The sequence below is a fragment of the Heterodontus francisci genome, chromosome 2 (genome assembly GCF_036365525.1).
Source record: "Heterodontus francisci isolate sHetFra1 chromosome 2, sHetFra1.hap1, whole genome shotgun sequence".
NCBI classification, from domain to species: Eukaryota; Metazoa; Chordata; class Chondrichthyes; order Heterodontiformes; family Heterodontidae; genus Heterodontus; species Heterodontus francisci.
The window spans coordinates 154,281,964-154,302,276 of NC_090372.1; the positions used below are offsets into that span (position 1 = coordinate 154,281,964).

Sequence of the window (20,313 nt, forward strand, 5' to 3'; positions counted from 1 at the left end):
TGAATGGTGGCGGACAATTAAACAACTAACTGGAGGAGGTGGCTCCACAAATATCCCCATCCTCAATGATGGGGGAGCCCAGCACATCAGTGCAAAAGATAAGGCTGAAACATTTGCAACAATCTTCAGGCAGAAGTGCCGCGTTGATGATCCATCTCGGCCTCCTCCTGAAGTCCCCAGCATTACAGATGCCAGACTTCAGCCAATTCGATTCTTGATATCACGCAGAGTGAAATGAATGAAGGCACTGGAAACTGCAAAGGTTATGGGCCCTGACAATATTCTGGCAATAGTACTGAAGATCAGTGCTCCAGAACTTGCCACGCCTTTAGCCAAGCTGTTTCAGTACAGCTACAACACTGGCATCTTGCCTGCAATGTAGAAAATTGCCCAGGTATGTCCTGTACACAAAAAGCAGGACAAGTCGAACCCAGCCAATTACGGTCCCATCAGTCTGCTCTCAATCAGTAAAATAATAGAAGGTGTCAGACAGTGCGATCAAGCATCACTTGATTCACAATAACTTGCTCAGTGACACTCAGTTTGGGTTCCGTCAGGGCCACTCAGCTCCTGACCTCATTACAGCCTTGGTTCAAACATGGACAAAAGAGCTGAACTCAAGAGGTGAGGTGAGAGTGACTGCCCTTGACATCAAGGCAGCATTTGACCGAGCAGGACATCAAGGAGCCCTAGCAAAACTAAAGTCAATGGGAATCTGGGGGAAAACACGCCGCTGGTTGGAGTCAGACCCAGCACAAAGGAAGATGGCTGTGGTTGTTGGAGGTCAATCACCTCAAATCCAGGACATCACTGCAGGAGTTCCTCAGGGTAGTGTCCTAGGCCCAACCATCTTCAGCTGCTTCAATGACCTTCCTTCAATCATAAGGTCAAAAGTGGGGATGTTCGCTGATGATTGCACAATGTTTAGTACCATTAGCGACTCCTCAGATACTGAAGCAATCAGTGTAGAAATGCAGCAAGACCTGGACAATATCCAGCCTTGGGCTGATAAGTGGCAAGTCACATACGCACCACACAAGTGCCAGGCATTGATTATCTCGAACAAGAGAGAATCTAACCATTTCCCCTTGACATTCATTCAATGGCATTACAATCGCTGAATCCCCCACTATCAACATCCTGGGGGGGGGGGTTACCATTGACCTGAAACTGAACTGGAGTAGCCATATAAATACTGTGGCTACAAGAGCAGGTCAGAGGCTAGGAATCCTGTGGCGAGTAACTCACCTCCTGACTCCCCAAAGCCTATCCACCATCTACAAGGCACAAGTCAGGAGTGTGATGGAATGCTCACCACTTGCCTGGATGGGTGCAGCTCCAACTATACTCAAGAAGCTCGACACCATCCAGGACAAAGTTGCCTGCTTGATTGGCACCCCATTTACAAACATTCACTCCCTCCACCACTGACGCACAGTGGCAGCAGTGCGTACCATATACAAGATGCACTGCAGTAACGCACCAAGGCTCCTAAGACAGCACCTTCCAAACCTGTGACCTCTACCAACTAGAAGGACAAAGGCAGCAAATGCACGCGAACATCACCACCTGCAAGTTCCCCTCCAAGTCACACACCATCCTGACTTGGAACTATATCACCGTTCCTTCACTGTCGCTGGGTCAAAATCCTGGAACTCCCTTCCTAACAGCACTGTGGGTGTACCTACATCACATGGACTGCAGCGGTTCAAGAAGGCAGCTCAGCACCACCTTCTCAAGGGCAATTAGGGATGGGCAATAAATGCTGGCCTAGCCAGCGACGCCCACATCCCATGAATAAAACAAAAATCATGGTTTAGCAGGCAAGATTTAGCTGATATACCAGTTACTATCTTATATAGCTGAATAAAGTCCCCACTCAGTTTGTTTCTCGCATTAAGAGTCCAAGTCTTTTCTCTAAACTCAATCTAATGTTTGGGGTCAACCTCATGGCCGTAATAAGGTTAAATAATCTTTATGTGTCCGTGGTCAAAAACAGTCTTTGCTGGGATAGAGATGAGGGGATTTTCATCCAAGATGGTGACAGAGCTCAAGTCAAGTCAATCTGCTTTGATAGACTCAGCAACTAATTCCTGAATTAGCTGGTCCACAGTCCTTCAGTACATTTGATTTCTGCACAAAGACATCCCACTAACCAAAAAAATTTAATACCTCTAGATCTCTTTCACATTCACCCATTGCTGCATTAACATGCAGAGTAGGATGTCACCCATTTACTTCGAATGTGTGTATTACACTATCATAGAACGGTTACACCACAGCCCATTCGACCCATCGTGTCTGTGCTGGCCCTGCGCAAGAACAACTCACCAAGTCCCACTCCCCTGCCTTTTCCCCGTAGCCCTTCAAACTTCTCCAGATTATCCAGTTCTCTTTTGAAGGCCTCGATTGAATCTGCCTCCACCACACTCTCAGGCAGTGCATTCCAAATCCTAACCACTTGCTGCATAAAAAGATCTTTTCTCATGTTGCCTTTGTCTTTTTTAATGTCAATCATCTTGAATCAGTATCCTCTGATTCTGGATCCTTCTGCCAATGGGAACAGTTTCTCCTTATCTACTCTGTCCAGACCCCTCATGATTTTGAGCAACTCTATCTCATTCCCTCTTAACCTGCTCTTCTCCAAGGAAGGATGTGAGGGTCCTTGAGAGGGTGCATGGGAGATTTACCAGATTGCTTCCAGGGATGGAGAATTTTAGTTACAAGATTATGTTGGAAAAGCTGGGTTTGTTCTCCTTAGAATAAAAGAGATTGAGGGGAGATTTGATAGAGCCATACAAGATTATGACAGGCTTAGTTAAGTTAGACAAGGAAAAACAAGAACAAATGGTACAAAGATTAGGGGATGCAGATGGAAGGTTTTAGGCAAAAGATGCAGGGGAATATGAGGAAGCACTTTTTACACAGTGGCTGTAAATGACCTGGAACTCTTTGCCCACTAGGGTAAAGGCCTGCTACCCAACCCGACATGTGTCGGGTTCGGGTCGGGTTGCACTTCCGGGTCCGACATTCGGACTTCAGTCAGGCCGGGTCCAGAGTTAATTTAATTTTTGCACTAGAAAGGTGGTTTTGTTATTTTACCCTTGTGCAGATCAGCAAGAAAGCGAAAAACGGAAGGTAGGTTAACTGATGGTCAGGCGCGGGAAATATGGAAGGACGCGGGCCGGATGTGATTCTGTCGGGCTTGGGTCGTGATTTATTTTTTGTAGACCCGAGCAGGCCTTCACACCTGGGTGGTGGAAGCAGAGACCAATGAGTTCAAGAGGAAGATGAATGATCAGCTGACAGAACAGACTTGCAGGGCTATGGGGATTGAGCCAGGGAGTAGGACTGATTGCATAAGATCCATGGACAGCTGGCACAGATTTGATGGGGCAAATGTCCTCCTTTTGTGTGGGAAATGATTGTATGAGAACAGACCCAGCTTCTCCAACCTATCCACATAACTGAAGTTCCTCATTCCTGGAGCCATTCTCATTAACCTTTTCTGCACCCTCTCTAATGCTTTAACATCTTTCCAAAATTGTGGTGCCTAGAACTACACACAATACTCCAGTTGAGGCTGAGCCGGTGTTTTCTACAAGTTTATCATAACTTCCTTGTCTTTGTACTCTGTGCTCTATTTATAAAGCCCAGGATCCGTTATGCTTTATTAACCACTTTCTCCACTTGCCCTGCAACCTTCAATTATTTGAGACATATACCCCTAGGTCCCTCTGTCCTGCACCCTCTTTAGAATTGTACCCTTTAACTTATATTGCCTGTCCTTGTTCTTCCTATTAAAATGAATCACTTCACACTTTCCTGCATTAAATTTCATCTGCCGCATGTCCGCCCATTCCAGCCTACGTCCTCTTGAAATTTATCACTAGTCTCCTCCTCACAATTCACAATGCTTCCAAGCTTTGTGCCTTCTGTAAATTTTGAAATTGTGCCCGATACACCAAAGTCTAGGTCATTAATATATCAAGAAAAGCAGGGGGTTCCAACACTAAGCCCTGGGGTACCCCACTACATCCCATCCTCCAGTCTGAAAACCAACCATTTGCCACTACTCTCCATTTCCTGCCACTCAGCCAACTTGGTAACCATGCCATTACCGTCCTTTTTAATTCTATGGGCTCTAACTTTGCTGTCAAGCCTGTTATGTGGCACTTTATCAAATGCCTTTTGGAAGTTCATGTATATCACATCAACCACATTACCCTCATGAACCCCATTACCTCATCAAAAGACTCAATCAAGTCAGTTAAACACAATTTACCTTCACCAAACCTATGCTGGCTTTCCTTAATTAATCCACATTTGTCCAAGTGACTATTAATTTTGTCCTAAATCATTTTAAAAGCTTTCCCACTAAGGTTAAACTGACTGGCCTGTAGTTACTGTGCTTAATGAATTTTGTTTGCTATGTGATAGCAGATTTTATGTCACCAACTGCTTCATTAGACTCTACAACTTCCTTACCCTGTTCCTCATTATAAATTAACAGTAGGGTCCCTAGCATCAAACCTTGAGCCTCATGATTCAGTGTTTCCACCTCAGCATCACTTCATTCAACAACTAATCCAAGCTTAGACACTTCACGATATTTCAAAATTTGTTGCACTGTTAGTTCCATCTCTTTTAAATCCATCATTTTAGTCAAACTGAATGGAGGCAAAGGTTGAGCTGGTGAATTATAAAGACGCGGTTTGTTTATAGACATTTAACTCTTTGCTTATGCTTTCTTTTACTCAAAACAAAAATAAAAGCAAACATTAAAATCCATTTGATAGTTCACTACGCCCAACTGTATACTAACCGTTAAACAAATTGTACAGGTTAGTGTACAGTCACAGCAACCAGAGAGTTAATCTCCATATCAAGAAACGGCTGCGTAAGCAAAATACCAAACATTTCAGGTCTGGCACCTTGTCCACCTCATGCTTTCAAACAATAACAAACGTTAAATAAAAACAAGAAATGCTGGAACCACTCAGCAGGTCTGGCAGCATCTGTGAAAAGAGAAGCAGAGTTAACGTTTCAGGTCAGTGACCCTTCTTCGGAACTGACAAATATTAGAAAAGTCACAGGTTATAAGCAAGTGAGGTGGGGGTGGGGCAAGAGATAACAAAGGAGGTCTAGATTGGACCAGGCCACATAGCTGACCAAAAGGTCACAGAGCAAATGCAAACAATATGTTAATGCTGTGTTGAAAGACCTCCTGGTGTTTGATTCAGGTTTGCACTTGCTGCTGTTCAATATTGTGTATTAACACCTAATCTGCACTAATGCTTTGTCTTTCAACACACCATTAACATATTGTTTGCCTTTGCTCCGTGACCTTTTGGTCAGCTATGTGGCCTGGTCCAATCTAGACCTCCTTTGTTATCTCTTGCCCCACCCCCACCTCACTTGCTTATAACCTGTGACTTTTCTAATATTTGTCAATAACAAACGTTATTCCGCTCCACAATTCGTTCAGACAGAAAAGGCAATCCAAGAGATAGATTAACACCTTTAAGTGCGATTTTCCTCCCAGTTAACTTTCATCTAGAATATATATTATACAGCAGTTAAATAAGCAAGGGCTATAAATTGTGCATGCCGGCCAGACTCCGGTCCTGCCCTCTTACCCTGAAGCGCTGCTGCCGTTCACCAGGACTGTCCAGGAAACAAAGTACCCAACACAGACAACAGGCTGCGGCAGTCGAGCCCCAACCCCAGGAACATCAAAGCAACACTCCTAATCAACACGGCCTGGTTTGAAAGGCCCCAAAGTCCCACCGACGCCCCAACAGGACTCTCAACTGAATATAACCACCCACCCTCGGTACGACTCATCACAATCTTCCACAGAAAGGGCAAGACGCGGTCAGTGCGAGTCACCCTGCAGGCTCTTCCTCCACCTTCTTCTCCTCCTTATCGCCTCAACTCGCACTGCGTGAAAACAAAAGCCAAGACCTCTGATCCGGAAGTGTTACCCCACTCCTTTGCTACGGCTCGGGGTGAGCAGATGCCCTCTGACCCGGAAGGGCAATTTGGCGCTGTCTCCAGCTGCGCATGCGTTGCAATTGTTGGTGCCGTTGGGCGGAAAGGATGTGATCGTTGGTGCTATTTAAATTTTGGGACTGACTACGGAACAGCAGGTAAGTGTCGTCTCGACATCTTTCGAATCGCGTCACTGAGGCGATCGTTGTGGAAAATTCGTTAGTTTCCTTTTATTCGGGCGGAAGTTAATGTTTTGAACAACGAATTGCTTGTAGTTATGGGCCTACAGCTCCGTCAGTAAAACTGGATCGCGGTCGCTTGTTGGCAGTTTGAGTTGAATTTCAGATTCCGCCGGGCGGTATTGCACCACCAGTTTTATACAGTGATCCTGTTCATAACCTGAGCAGTAAAGGTCCTTCTGTGCAGTCCACAAGAGGTTTTTGTAAAAATCAAATCAGTAAAGTGAGGAAGGAAATTGGTTTGCAATGTGTAATGAAGAATTGGCACCTACTGTGAAGTTTTGTTTAATTTATTATTGGTCACAACGAGACAAACGTTTATGAACTGGAGCGAAGTACTACAGATGCTGGAAATCTGAAGTAAAAACAGGAAATGCTGGAAATATTTAGCAGGTCTGGCAGCATCTGCGAAGAGGGAAACGGAGCTCGTGTTTCAGGTCGGTGACGCTTCGTCAGTTTTCACGAACTGTTTCTTTCTCCACAGCTGCTGCCAGACGTCCTGAGGATTTCAACATTTTGTGCTTTTAATTCCTTTATGAACTGGGGTGGGTAGTTCTACTGCTGGAACAGATTATATTTTTTATGTAAACTTTATGGTATACTTTGTTTCAGTTCGAAGTTTAGCATAGATTACATACAGGGAGATTTGGAGCTACTTTCATTATTTTAAGGGAAGCGATTGTGAAAAGGCAGTGAAGTTGTGTATCTGCCAGTTTGAATCCAAAGCAACTTGCAGTTCTGTTCACGTCTGTCGTTTTCTATAAATAGGTAATCATTTCAGAAATGACCTCACTCCCAAACTCAACACAATGCCACATTGAAGGACATTAGTTATCGCTGGAATTCTATGGCATAGTAACTTTGTATCAATGCACTGTGCTATGTTTATGAAGGACGCTGGTTCACATGTTTGGTTATCCAAATGAAGGTGAACCTATGTTGGTCTATTTGGTCAAGGTACCTATTAGGAGGGGGTGGGAGGGAATGCATTTCTTGATGTCTTGACTTGGTACTCTTGCATCTCAATCCGAAGACCGGATTTAAACCTCACTCGAGATACTTGAGCACGTAATCTCAACTGACAAGTCAGTGCAGTCCTAAAGGAGTGCTGCACAGTCAGTTTAATGTCTCATTCTTTTGCATCAGTTGTTCAGCTAATTCTGTTCTCTCAGGCGGGCATATAAGATCCTATGGCTCGTTTCGAATCACAAAATTCTCCCAGTAACCTGGCCAAGATTTATCCCTGAACTAACATCAGCAGAAAAACAAGATCTGGTCATTTATCTCAACTGTTTGTGGGATTTTGCAGTGTGCAAATTTCTTTTGTTAAATTCGTTTCATGGGATGCGGGTGTCACTGGCCAGGCCAGCATTTATTGCTCATCCCTAATTGCTGTTGAGAAGGTGGTGGTGAGCTCCATTCTTGAACCGCTGCAGTCCATGTGGGGTAGGTATACCCACAATGCTATTCGGGAGTTGCAGGATTTTGACCCAGCGACAGTGAAGGAGTGGTGATATAGTTCCAAGTCAGGATGGTGTGTGGCTTGGAGAGGAACTTGCAGGTGGTGGTGTTCCTATGTAACTGCTGCCCTTGTCCTTCTAATTGGTAAAGATCGTGGGTTTGGAAGGTGCTGTCTAAGGAGCCTCGGTGCGTTGCTGCAGTGCATTTTGTAGATGGTACACACTGTTGCCACTGCGTGAGTGGTGGAGGGAGGGAATGTTTGTGGATGGGGTGCCAATCAAGCAGGCAGCTTTGTCCTGGATGGTGTCGAGCTTCTTGAGTGTTGTTGGAGCTGTACCCATCCAGGCAAATGGAGAGTATTTCATCCCACTCCTAACTTGTGCCTTGTAGATGGTGGACAGGCTTTGGGGAGTCAGGAGGTGAGTTACTCGCCGCAGGATTCCTAGCCTCTAACATGCTCTTGTAGCCATGGTATTTATATAGCTACTCCAGCTCCATTTCTGGTCAATGGTAAGCCGCAGGATGTCGATAGTGGGGAATTCAGCGATCGTAATGCCGTTGAATGTCATGGGGAGATGGTTGGGTTCACTCTTGTTGGAAATGATCATTGCCTGGCACTTGTGTGGTGCGAATGTTACTTGCTACTTATCAGCCCAAGCCTGGATACTGTCCAGGTCTTGCTGCATTTCTACACTGACTGCTTCAGTGTCTGAGGAGTCGCGAATGGTGCTGAACATTGTGCAATCAACATAGCAAACATCCCCACTTCTGACCTTGTGATTGAAGGAAGGCCATTGATGAAGCAGCTGAAGATGGTTGAACCTAGGACACTATCCTGAGGAACTACTGCGGTGATGTCCTGGAGCTGAGATGATTGACCTCCAACAACCACCACCATCTTCCTTTCTGCTAGGTACAACTCCAACCAGCGGTGAGTTTTTACCCGGATTCCCATTGACTCCAGTTTTGTTAGGGCTCCTTGATGCCATACTCGGTCAAATGCTGTCTTGATGTCAAGAGCAGTTACTCTCATCTCACCTCTTGAGTTCAGCTCTTTTGTCCATGTTTGAACCAAGGCTGCAATGAGGTCAGGGGCTGAGTGGCCCTGATGGAACCCAAACTGAACAGGTTATTGCTGAGCAATAGCACTGTCGCCGACACCTTCCATCACTTTACTGATGATTGAGAGTAGACTGAAGGGGTGGTAATTGGCCGGGTTGGACTTGTCCTGCTTTTAGTGTACAGGACATACCTGGGCAATTTTCCACGTTGCTGGGAAGATGCCAGTGTTGAAGCTGTACTGGAACAGCTTAGCTATAAAGCACTTTGGGATGTCCTGAAGTCATAAAGGGTGCTATATAAATGCAGGTTTTTTTTCTTCTTGCAAGAGAGAAATGAGAAAACTTCTGTCATACTAGTTTATGCAGTGTTCTGGGATATGGAGGGACAGCAGGTAAACCATTGTAAAGATCAACTGTGATACTGAATGGTGGAGTGGGATCAAATGGTCTACTGCTCCTATTTCTTATGTTCTCATGAAAACAAAATTGTAAACCCTTAACCTTAAGTGAGCTTTGGGAATGAAAAAAAGTATCGTCAATCAGTCATTTAAATAGAATTTCATAAAATAAAGCAAATATATCAAGATTGCTATGTGTGGTATGTATATTTGCCTTGGCATTTCTATGCAGATTGCACCAACACTCATTTGTAAATGCATTTGGAAATATTGTAATGTCACATAAAATTTAACTATTTAAACTTATTTAAAGTAACTATAAAATTTAATCAGGACTGTATAATTTTGAATGTTATTTTGTCGTGGCATTTATGCCCGTGACATGGATTTAGATGCCCAATGCAATATGCTCAAAATTGTAGGTGAAAACGAACTAGGAGAGTCAGTGCAATTGAAGTAAACAGCTCAGAAATTACAAAGAGTTGGAAATAATACATAAGTGGCCACAACAATTACAACAGGATTGAATGCACACAAGTATAAAGTACTACACAAAGAAAAATAAGCGTACAGATAATCCACGAATGGTGTTGAAAGAGACTGAGAAATCACAGTAGACTTGCATGCAATGCTTTCAATCAAAGCAGAGGAGCAATTTATTTACTTATTTATAGATACAGCACTGAAACAGGCCCTTCAGCCCACCGAGTCTGTGCCGACCAACAACCACCCATTTATACTAATCCTACATTAACCCCATATTCTCTACCACATCCCCACCATTCTCCTACCACCTACCTACACTGGGGCAATTTACAATGGCCAATTTACCTATCAACCTGCAAGTCTTTTGGAGGTGGGAGGAAACCGGAGCACCCGGCGAAAACCCACACAGGGAGAACTTGCAAACTCCGCACAGACAGTACCCAGAATCGAACCCGGGTCGCTGGAGCTGTGAGGCTGCGGTGCTAACCACAATTAACAAAGACAATAGAATGCACGTCAGAGGAAGTTATGATCAAACTGTGTAGTGCTCTGGTCAGACCACTCCAGTAGGACTTAAATCCAGTTCTAGTCATTGAGACTCAACAGGCACTGGAGCATTGGAGGCCGTGCAGAGAAGAGCCATGAACCTAATTGCTAGGAATTTGTTAGCAATTTGAGTGGGATGAAGAAATACGAGAAACCTGTGCTTTTAAGTGAGGAATGGAGTTGTTTACACACATTTTTTCACTCGGAGGGTTGTGAATCTTTGGAATTCTTTACCAAGAGGGGCATATGGTCTATACCTTCTAGTTCTTGTGTTCTTAAGTAGAATAAAGTGATGCAAATCCAAGTTGTAAAATGAAACTTTAGGATTCATATCAGAAAGTTCTTCATGGAAAACATGATCACCACTTGGAATCGACTCTCAGAATAATGCAGGAGAAAATCCCTGGATTTGTTTAAGAACCAATTGATTGTTGCAATGGGAGGATTTTTTTTTTATTCATTCATGGGATGTGAGCATCCCTGACAAGAACAGCATTTATTGCCCTTGAGATGAGGGTGGTGAGCTGCCTTCCTCAACCACTGCTGTCCATGTGGTGTAGGTACACCCACTGTGCTGTTGGGGAGGGAGTTCCAGGATTTTGGCCTAGTGAAAGTGAAGGAACAGTGATATAATTCCAAGACAAGATGGTGTGTGACTTGGAGGGAACTTCCAGCTGGTAGTGTTCTCATGTGTCTGCTGCCCTTGTTCTTCTAGGTATAGAGTTTGTAGGTTTGGAAGGTGTTGCTGAAGGAAGCTTGGCGAGTTTCTGCAGTGCATCGTGTAGATGGTACACACTGCTGCCAGTGTGCGCCAGTGGTGGAGGAAGTGACTGTTGAAGGTGGTGATTCGGGTTTCAGTCAAGTGGGCTTCTTTGTCCTGGATGATGTAAAGCTTCTTGAGTGTTGTTGGAGCTGCACTCATCCACACAAGTGGAGAGTATTCCATCACACTCCTCATTTGTGCCTTGTAGATGATGGACAGGCTTTGGGAAGTCTGGAGGTGAGTTCTGCCGCAGAATTCCTAGCCTCTGACCTGCTCTTGTAGCCATAATATTTATATGGCTGGCGTAAGTTTCTGGTCAATGATACGATGCCTACGATGTTGATGGTTGGGAATTCAGTAATGGCGATGATATTGAACTTCAAGGGAAGATTGTTAGATTCTGTCTTTGAGATGATCATTGCCTGGCACATGTGTGGCACAAATGTTACTCGCCACTCAGGCCAAGCCTGATTGTTGTCTGGGTCTTGCTGCATGTGGGCACTGATTACTTCAGTATTTGAAGAGTTGCGTATCATATTGAACATTATACAATCGTCAGCAAATCCCTATTTCTGGCCTTATGTTGGAGGTCTTTATGAATTAATAATTCATGAATTCATGAAGTGAGACCGAATGGCCGTCTTAAATATCTTAAATGTGTTAAATTATAATCGAAAAAAAATATTCTAACATATACTGGATAGGCTTTCTAGATTTTCTTATTGACAAATTAATGGCCTTTTATCATGGTTGGTAATTTTAAATAAAGCTCAAGCAAATCTCCAACAACTTTGGAGGTAGTAATTACTAAAGTAATGAAGATTTAGCTCATGAAAACCTTAATGATTAAGTGTACTACATCATGTGACACTGAGCTATACAAAATAGAAAGTGCCAGGAGTGATTTCTGGCCTACATTGAGTTATCTTGCCACAGTTATGGGAAGAGTAGGTACCTAAACTGGTCTTGGTGTCCTTGGGCTGAGAAGAGGCAAAATCGGCTAAGTTCCTGTTCTTGTTCTCTGTCCAGTGATACTGTTGGATCAAAGATATTTGTGGATTTTGCTTCAGGACAGGATCAGACTGGAATACGAAGTCTGTTAACTCGCCCATGAAGAATGCAACATCACCAGGGTGCACAAAAACATTTTAACGTGGAAAAATGTCCCAAAGTGTTTCCCTGAGGTCATAAAATAAATGCAAAACAAAGAAAATGATGTGAAGAGGAGAGAACAAAAGTTTGATCAGACAGGTGGATTTTAAGGAGGATCTTAAATGTGGAGAAACAAGTGGAAAGGCAGAGAAGATTCCAGAGCGTGGAGACTAAACTGCTAAAAGCATAATCACCAGTGTTTGGGTGAAGAGAACGGTGATCCATGAGGTTTGAGTCTTGGGTGTTGTAGAGTCGGTGACGGTACAGAAATAGGGAAGACAAGGCCATGAGTGGGGCTACAACATGAGGATGAGAATTTTAAATTTGAGATATTGGAAGCCAACTTAGGTCAGCAAGGACAAGAGTGATAGGTGAGCTAGATTTGGTGTAGAATAGGATACAAGCAGCAGTTTTCTATGAAGTTTGTGAAGAATAGAATGCTAGCCTGGAGACGATTGGAACAGTCAATTCTGGAGGTGACAAAGGCATGGATAAGGGCTTCAGCAGCAGATGGGCTGAGGCAGGAGCAGGATGTTAGGGAGATGAAAGTAGGTGTTCTTTGTGATGGAGAGTATATAGAGTTTAAGTGCAGCTTGTGGTCAAATTGGACACCAAGATATCCAAGTCTGGTTGTACGTGAGGCATTCATAGAGGAGGGGGAATGGCATCAGTTCTGAAGATATGGAGTTCGTAGCGGTGGCCAGTGATGATGACTTAACTCTTTCCTGTGCTTTAGTGGAAGGAATTATGGGTTATCCAAGACTGGATATTGGTTAAGCAGTTTGAACACAGAGGCCATAGAATGATCAAGAGGTAGAGCTGGGCATTGCCAATGTGTTTGTGGAAGTTGGCCCCATGTGTGCATGTGAAGTTGCCAATGGACAGCATTTAGATGAGGAAGAGAATGGGACCAAGGGCCAATCCCTGGGGACTTAGAAGATAGTATGGCTGGAAGAGAAAGCCACTGCTGTAGATGCTGTGGCTCCAATCAGATAGATAAGAGTGGAACCAAACAAGGACAATCCCACTGGGCTGAACAACAGTAGGAAGGTATTGGAGGAGGATGGTGTCAAAGGCAGACAGGCCGAGGAGGGGGAACAAGGTTAATGCACCACAATCACAGAGGTAATCCTTTGTAGGGAAGATGGCACAGGTTGAGAGGTGACAACCTGTTCAGGAACCTGGAAGAGGAAAGGGAGGTTGGATTTGGGGCAATTGTTTCCAAGGACAGGGACTATGGTTGGATTTTTTGAGCAGGAGGTTGATGCCGAGAGATTTTAAAGGGAGGGGTATAGCACTAGCGGAGGAACCGTTTACAATGTCAGCTAGCATCATGGACAGGAAAGGAAGTTGGGTGGTCACCAGTTTCAATAGAATGGTGTCAAGGGCGCAGGTGTTGGGTCTCACGAATAAAATAAACTTGAATGCAGATGGGCCAGAAACAGGAGAAAGATGCAGAGCTAGAGCCTCGCATTGTGCCGCACTATGAAAAGAGAGGCGGGGTAAAGGGAGGTGCAATTTGGCATATTGGATCATTCTTTCTCTGTTGCTTCTGTTGCGATAAAGATTCTATCTTTTTGTCATATCTTTCTCTTACCCATGCTTTTGCAATCCATGCTGCACACTACTTGCTGACACAGCAGATAACCTGCTCCCAGGCCTGCAGTGATGCTTCTCCAAAATTGTACTGTAAGTGTTGTCAAGGCCAGATTCCCTGTGGGAGTATCTTGCTGTGACAAACTATCTGGAAATAGCTAGCAGAAAATATTCTGACTTTTAATGTTAAAGAAATGGCTGAACATGATTTGTGAACCTGTTGCTCCCTCATCTAACACACAATGCTACTCTCATCTCTCTCCCTCATTCTTTTTTGTTATTGTCCTTCTGCCCTTTTGCTGTATCTTCTATCTTCATTTGAGTGCATATGTCAAGAGGTGCTGAGGGCTGCAAGCTGCATCGTCTAGTAGCTGGTGTGGGGAAAATGTGGCCTGCGGCAAGTCACTTCCATTACCTTCCACCCTTGCTTCTTGTTTCCCCATTTACCCTTAATCCCACTATGTTTCTTACCCCTTTGGCTTCCTACTAGCTAGGCTATATCTTCTAGCTTCTCCCTTCCATTGCTTTCTGTATCCTGTAAGAAAAATTCACTCAACCCCTATATTCACCAACCTCCTATCTGTCATATCTCTTCATCCACCCCCTCTCATCTTGATGTTGCCACTTACCTACTATTTTCTCTGACGTTGGGGAGCCAGTGGTCACTTGATCATTGGCGCTCAATTAATTCCTGTTATACTCATGGCCTTCTGCAGTCTGAACTCTTATCATCTCGCAAATACCCACATTTTCATCACTTTATCCACCCCGCCTCTACCCGATCATATCCCTTCTTGCCCCCATACTCCTAACCCTTCCTGTCACTCCTAATGTATCCCCTGGCAGCTAGAAGCCACTTTATCCTCACATCCTGTCTTCCCCATCAACACTGCTCACATCCTGTTGCCCCTGCTCACCACTCACTGCATGAGCTTGTGTGGGTCAGCTTGCAGGGTCCACCCTGCAATATAACTGGAGCTGCTTTGGTAGCATAAGGATTCTTTGGCAGTATTGCAACATAAATGCTGCCACAGTTTTTATATTTTTGGGTTTTTATAAATATTTTCTTATAGTTCATTGTCACAATACTCCTGTGAGCAAGCTTTTGCTTCCTCTGACCCAGAGTGTGCTTTGAGTAGCCCAATATTTAGGTAAATGTAGTGAGTCCAGAGATCAAACATAGAGCTCTTGCTACTGTATTCTGTCTTACTGGATATGGTGTCACATGATTTCCTTGATTTTGGAAGGCATAAGTAGAAAATCTCTCCGCCTGTGGCTTAGGCTATAAACTAATGGATGGATTTATTAAATAGTAAATGGAGAAATGAGCAGTATTAAAAATAAACAGATAAATAAATATTGACTGTCCTCAATCAGAATATTGAAAACAGTAGAGATGTTTGTCTTGCACTGACCATCACAATAAACTGTAGCTTGCTGTCTAACTAAACTTCTGTGGTGGTTCACCAGAGATCAACCCAAAAAATTAACAAGCTCAAATTTGATCAGAGCTGCCAATCAAATACCTTATATTTAAACATTTGTGACTAAGCTTTAGTATTTTTATGTTAAATAGTTATGCACTAGGGATGCTTGGGAGCCAAATAAAAAATCAAATAAGTCTCGAGCTGCTGACACTAACAAATCATTTAGTAATAAAAACAAGAAATGCTGGAAATACTCAGCAGGTCTGGCAGCAGCTGTGGATAGAGAAGCAGAGTTAACGTTAACATCTGCAGTATTTTGCTTTTATTTTAGCGTTTAATTCACTGCCACCTCTCTTCCAGGAATGCCTACCTTGAAGGAGTTCAGCTGTTCTCTCCGGGATTTTCGTTTGTCTCTTTTACCTTGTTCACCTTCATTGCTTTCTATTTCCCTCCTGGTGTTTGATAAAGTGTCGATGATAACTCGTTTTCACAGCCACATCTCCTTCCTCAGCGCAGACTGGGTGACCGCTTTGCGGAACATCTCCGCTCAGTCCGCAAGCAGGACCCTGAGCTTCCGGTTGCTTGCCATTTCAACACTCCCCCCTGCTCTCATGCTCACATCTCTGTCCTGGGATTGCTGCAGTGTTCCAGTGAACATCAATGTAAGCTCGAGGAACAGCATCTCATCTACCGATTAGGCACACTACAGCCTGCCGGACTGAACATTGAGTTCAATAATTTCAGAGCGTGACAGCCCCCCATTTTACTTTCATTTTTAGTTATTTTTTCTTTCTCTTTTTTACATTTTTTACAATTTTTTTTGCATTTATTTCATTTCATCTTAGTTTGTTCAGTTTGCTTACCCACTGTTTTTTATCAGGTTTGCACTTGCTGCTGTTCAATATTCAGTGTATTAACACCTAATCTGTACTAATGCTTTGTCTTTCAACACACCATTAACTTGCTTATAACCTGTGACTTTTCTAATATTTGTCAGTTCCGAAGAAGGGTCACTGACCTGAAACGTTAACTCTGCTTCTCTTTTCACAGATGCTGCCAGACCTGCTGAGTGGTTCCAGCATTTCTTGTTTTAATTTCTCCTTCCTCAGTGACTGTCTCCGGCTCCGTCTTATTCCATGTGGACTCCAACCGACGTTTCATCCTTCATGTTTTGAATCTACCCAGGGTTACAGGTATGTCCGAGAAATACAATGTTCCTCGGGCTGCTGTTCTCTCCACATACTGAGATCCACACTCAGTGCCATGCGCCGCCACATGTACACACTGGACCTCTCTCTCCAGAAACACCGCCTGCCCTTATCTCAAAGTTGTTGTACTCTGCAGTTTCATTTCATCCTTTGTCTTATCCGACACAGTAACAAAAAGCATTTTTTCTTCCTTTCAGGTGTTAAGGAACGCAAGCTCCAGCAGCTGCTGGAGACTAATGCCCTCCAGATCCTTCATCCCCTTCACTTCCCTCTGACCTCACCCCTTCTGATCTGACCCCTTGCCGTGTATTCATTATACCCTCTGACCTTCTCCTTTCTGATGCTGAATGATCTGTACTCAGCAAAGGACCCAGTTTTATCTTCTTACGCCTCCACCTCAATGAATTTCGCACTCAGCATGACGTTGAGTTCTTCTTCTGTCGCCTTTGCCTCCGTGCTCACCTTTTTGACCAGGAGTCCTCCCACCGACCAGCAGACCCATTCACCCGCCTCCAGCATTCTCCCTCCACCTGGACCCCTCCCTCTGGCCTCTTACCCGTTCTTGATCTTTTCATTGAAAACTGTCGGTGAGATATCGGCTGTCTCAATTTCTCTGCCCCTCTCACTCTAACCTGTCCCCTTCTGAACTTGCTGCACTCTGTTCTCTCAGGTCATCTGCAGTATTTTGCTTTTAACAAATCTTTAATGTTCTGATTCAGGGTTTATCCATCAATGTTAAGCAACAGTGTTTAAATAAAGAGCCCATTTCAAATTCCCAGGCCCACAAAGTTTACAACACAAACGACTATGAAAGAAATAAAAATGCAAATGTGATTTCTTTGCCTGGCTTCAAGGGCTGAATTTACAAGGTTCAGCCCAGAGGTAGCCATAGGGTTATTGGTCACTCCTGCCTTAAAAGAGACATAAGATATTCTGTTGTCTGCACTGAGTGCTGCTGGAGGGAACAGAATGTGAAGAAGGGAGTTTGGTAATTGAGGGAGTTCTGTAAGGAGGGGAACTATAAATTTAGAAGAAAATAAATTTGAGTGCACAGAGTGTAAAGTGGGAGTTTTGTGCATGAGGGAGGGGCCCCTTTCTTTCCTCTACCATTTTTCAGCCTCTAGTAGCTGTCGCTCTCTTCGGTACAGGGGAAGAAGTTGATTGGTGAGTAACTGGTAAGTTATTTTACTTCTCATTGTAATAACAAGTTTGAAGAGTTACTTTATGGCAGGTCAGCTCGGCCAAATGTGGGTATGTGGGAAGTGATGGATGCACCAGGTTACCTAGATGAACACATCTGCAGGAAGTGTCACCAGCTGCAGAAGCTTGAGCTCTGCGTTTCGGAACTCGAACGGTGTCTGGAGTCACCGTTGTGCATCCTCAAGGCAGAGGACTATGTGAATAGCACGTTTAGAGAGGTGGTCATACCGCACGTTAGGAGCATGCAGGCAGAGCGGGAATGAGTGACCGCCAGGCAGGTAGTGTACGAGTCCCCGGAGTCTATCTTGCTTGCTAATCGGTTTTCCATTTTGGATACTGGAGAGAGCAATGGTTCCTCGGAGTGCAGCCAGAGCAAAGCCCGTGGCACCATGGGTGGCTCAGCTGCACAGGAGGGGAAGAAGAAGAGTGGAAGAGCAATAGTGATAGGGGGTTCAATAGTCAGGGGGTCAGACAGGCGTTTCTGCAGCAGTAAACGTGACTCCAGGATGGTGTGTTGCCTCCCTGGTGCCAGGGTCAAGGATGTCATGGAGCGGCTGCAGGACATCCTTCTGGGGGAGGGTGAACAGCTGGAGGTCGTGGTCCACAATGGTACCAATGACATAGGAAGGTAGAGGGATGAGGTCCTGAAAGCAGATTTGAGGAGTTAGGAAGAAAATTAAAAAGTAGGCCCTCCAAAGCAGTAATCTCAGGATTACTCCCAGTGCCACATGCATGTGAGCAAAGGAATAGAAGGATTGATCGATTAAAAACATGACTGAAGAATTAGTGTAGGAGGGAGGGAATCAGATTTCTGAGACATTCTGACCGGTTCTAGGGCAGGTGGGACCTGTACAAGATGGACGGGTTACACCTTAACAGGACCGAAACTAACATCCTTGTAGGGAGATTTGCTGGTGCTGCTGCGGAGGGTTTAAACTAGCTTGTCAGGGGGATGGGAACCTGAGGGGTAGCTCAAATTGGAAGGACATAAAGCTGGTAACAGGAGGTAGAAAAGTAGCATGTGACATTAGAAGGCAGGCGAAACAAAGACGAGCATCAACTAGGCTTAGAATGCAGAATGTCAAGAAGACAAGGTTAAGGGCACTCTACCTGAATGCACGTAGCATTCACAACAAGGTAGATGATTTAAAAGCCCAAATAGAGGTAAATGGGTATGATCTAATTGCCATAACAGAAAAGTGGCTACAGGGTGGCCAAGACTGGGAACTGAATATTCAAGGATGTTCAACATTTAGGAAGGACAGGCAAAAAGGAAAAGGAGGTAGTATTACGCTGATAATAAGGGATGAGATCAGTACATTAGTAAGGGAGGATCTCTGATCGGAAGAACCAAATGTAGAATCTGTTTAGGTGGAGCTAAGAAACAGCAAGGGGCAGCAAACAGTCGGAGTTGTTTATAGGCTACCAAACAGTAGTGGTGGTGTGGGGTATGGCATTAATCAGGAGATTAGAGAAGCATGTGGCATGGGTAATACAGTAATCATGGGTGATTTCAATCTGCATATAGACTGGATAAACATAATGAGCACTAATGCTTTGGAGGACGGGTTTCTGGAGTGCATTGGGGATGGTTTTCTAGAGCGGTATGTTGAGGAACTGACTAGAGAACAAGCTATCTTAGATCTAGTATTATGTAATGAGAAAGGGCTAATTAATAATCTTGTTGTAAAAGAACCTTTTAGGGATGAGTGACCATAATATGATAGAAGTTTACATTATGTTTGAAAGTGAGATAGTTCAATCTGAAGCTAGGGTGTTAAATTTGAACAAAGGAAATTATGAAGGTGTGAGCGGCAAATCGGCTGAGGTGGATTGGGAAAATACATTAAAAGGTATGACAGTAAATCAGCAATGGATAGTCTTTAAAGAAATATTACATAGTTTACGGCAACTGTACATTCCTTCAAGGCACAAAAACCCCAAAAGTAAAGGCAGTCAACCATGGATAATAAAGGAAGTTAAGGATTGTATAAGATTAAAAGAAAAGGCCTATAAAGTTGCCAGAAATAGTAGTAAACCTGAGGATTGGGAGGATTTTAGAATACAGAAAAGCAGGACTTGTATGAATGTAAACTAGCAAAAAAATATAAAAACGGACTGTAAAAGCTTCTGTAGGTATGTAAAAAGGAAACATTTGGCTAAGACAAATGCGGGTCCATTAGAGGCAGAGTCAGGAGAACTTATAATGGGGAATGAAGAAATGGCAGAGAAGCTAAATGATTACTTTGTGACTGTCTTCACTGAGGAAGATACAATAAATCTCCCAGAATTAGAGATCCAAGGGATTGGGGGAATGAGGAATTGAAGGAAATTAGTATTGGTAAGAATGTTGTATTGGAAAAATTAATGGGGCTGAAGGTTAATAAGTCGCCAGGACCTGATATTCTACATCCCAGAGTGTTGAAAGAGGTAGCTATGGAGATGGCGGATGCATTGGTGATCATCTTCCAAAATTCTATAGATTCTGGAGTGGTTCCTGTAGATTTGGGAAAATGCTAGAATCTATTCTAAATGATGTGATAAATGGCCACTTGCATAATAATGATCTGATTGGGCATAGTCAGCATGGATTTATGAATGGGAAATCATGTTTGACGAACCTGTGGGAGTTTTTTGGGGATGTTACTAACAGAATTGATAAAGGGGTGTTGGTGGACGTGCTATACTTGGGTTTTCAAAAGGCCTTTAATAAAGTCCCCCACAGGAGGTTGGTTAGCAAAATTAAAGCATTTGGGATAGGAGGTAAGATACTGGCATGGAT

At 43.8% G+C, this 20,313-nt stretch overlaps 2 protein-coding genes across 13 annotated transcripts in view; one reads left to right on the plus strand and one right to left on the minus strand.

Annotated features, from left to right (window-relative positions):
• Positions 1 to 5,998, minus strand: part of ankib1a (ankyrin repeat and IBR domain containing 1a) — a 166,867-nt gene extending 160,869 nt beyond the window's left edge. For all 4 annotated transcript variants that reach the window (XM_068012310.1, XM_068012293.1, XM_068012303.1 and 1 more), the window contains exon 1: positions 5,832 to 5,998. The gene's annotated coding sequence lies outside the window, so the exon portion shown is untranslated. The remainder of the gene's footprint in view (positions 1 to 5,831) is intronic.
• A 47-nt stretch (positions 5,999 to 6,045) lies between these two features.
• Positions 6,046 to 20,313, plus strand: part of krit1 (KRIT1 ankyrin repeat containing) — a 103,977-nt gene continuing 89,709 nt past the window's right edge. For 4 of the 9 annotated variants that reach the window (XM_068012324.1, XM_068012408.1, XM_068012379.1 and 1 more), the window contains exon 1: positions 6,046 to 6,152. The gene's annotated coding sequence lies outside the window, so the exon portion shown is untranslated. Of the gene's footprint in view, positions 6,153 to 6,543; positions 6,671 to 8,480; positions 8,626 to 16,173; positions 16,317 to 20,313 lie in introns of those variants that run through there. The other 5 variants (XM_068012344.1, XM_068012359.1, XM_068012334.1 and 2 more) reach the window with 5 other exon arrangements.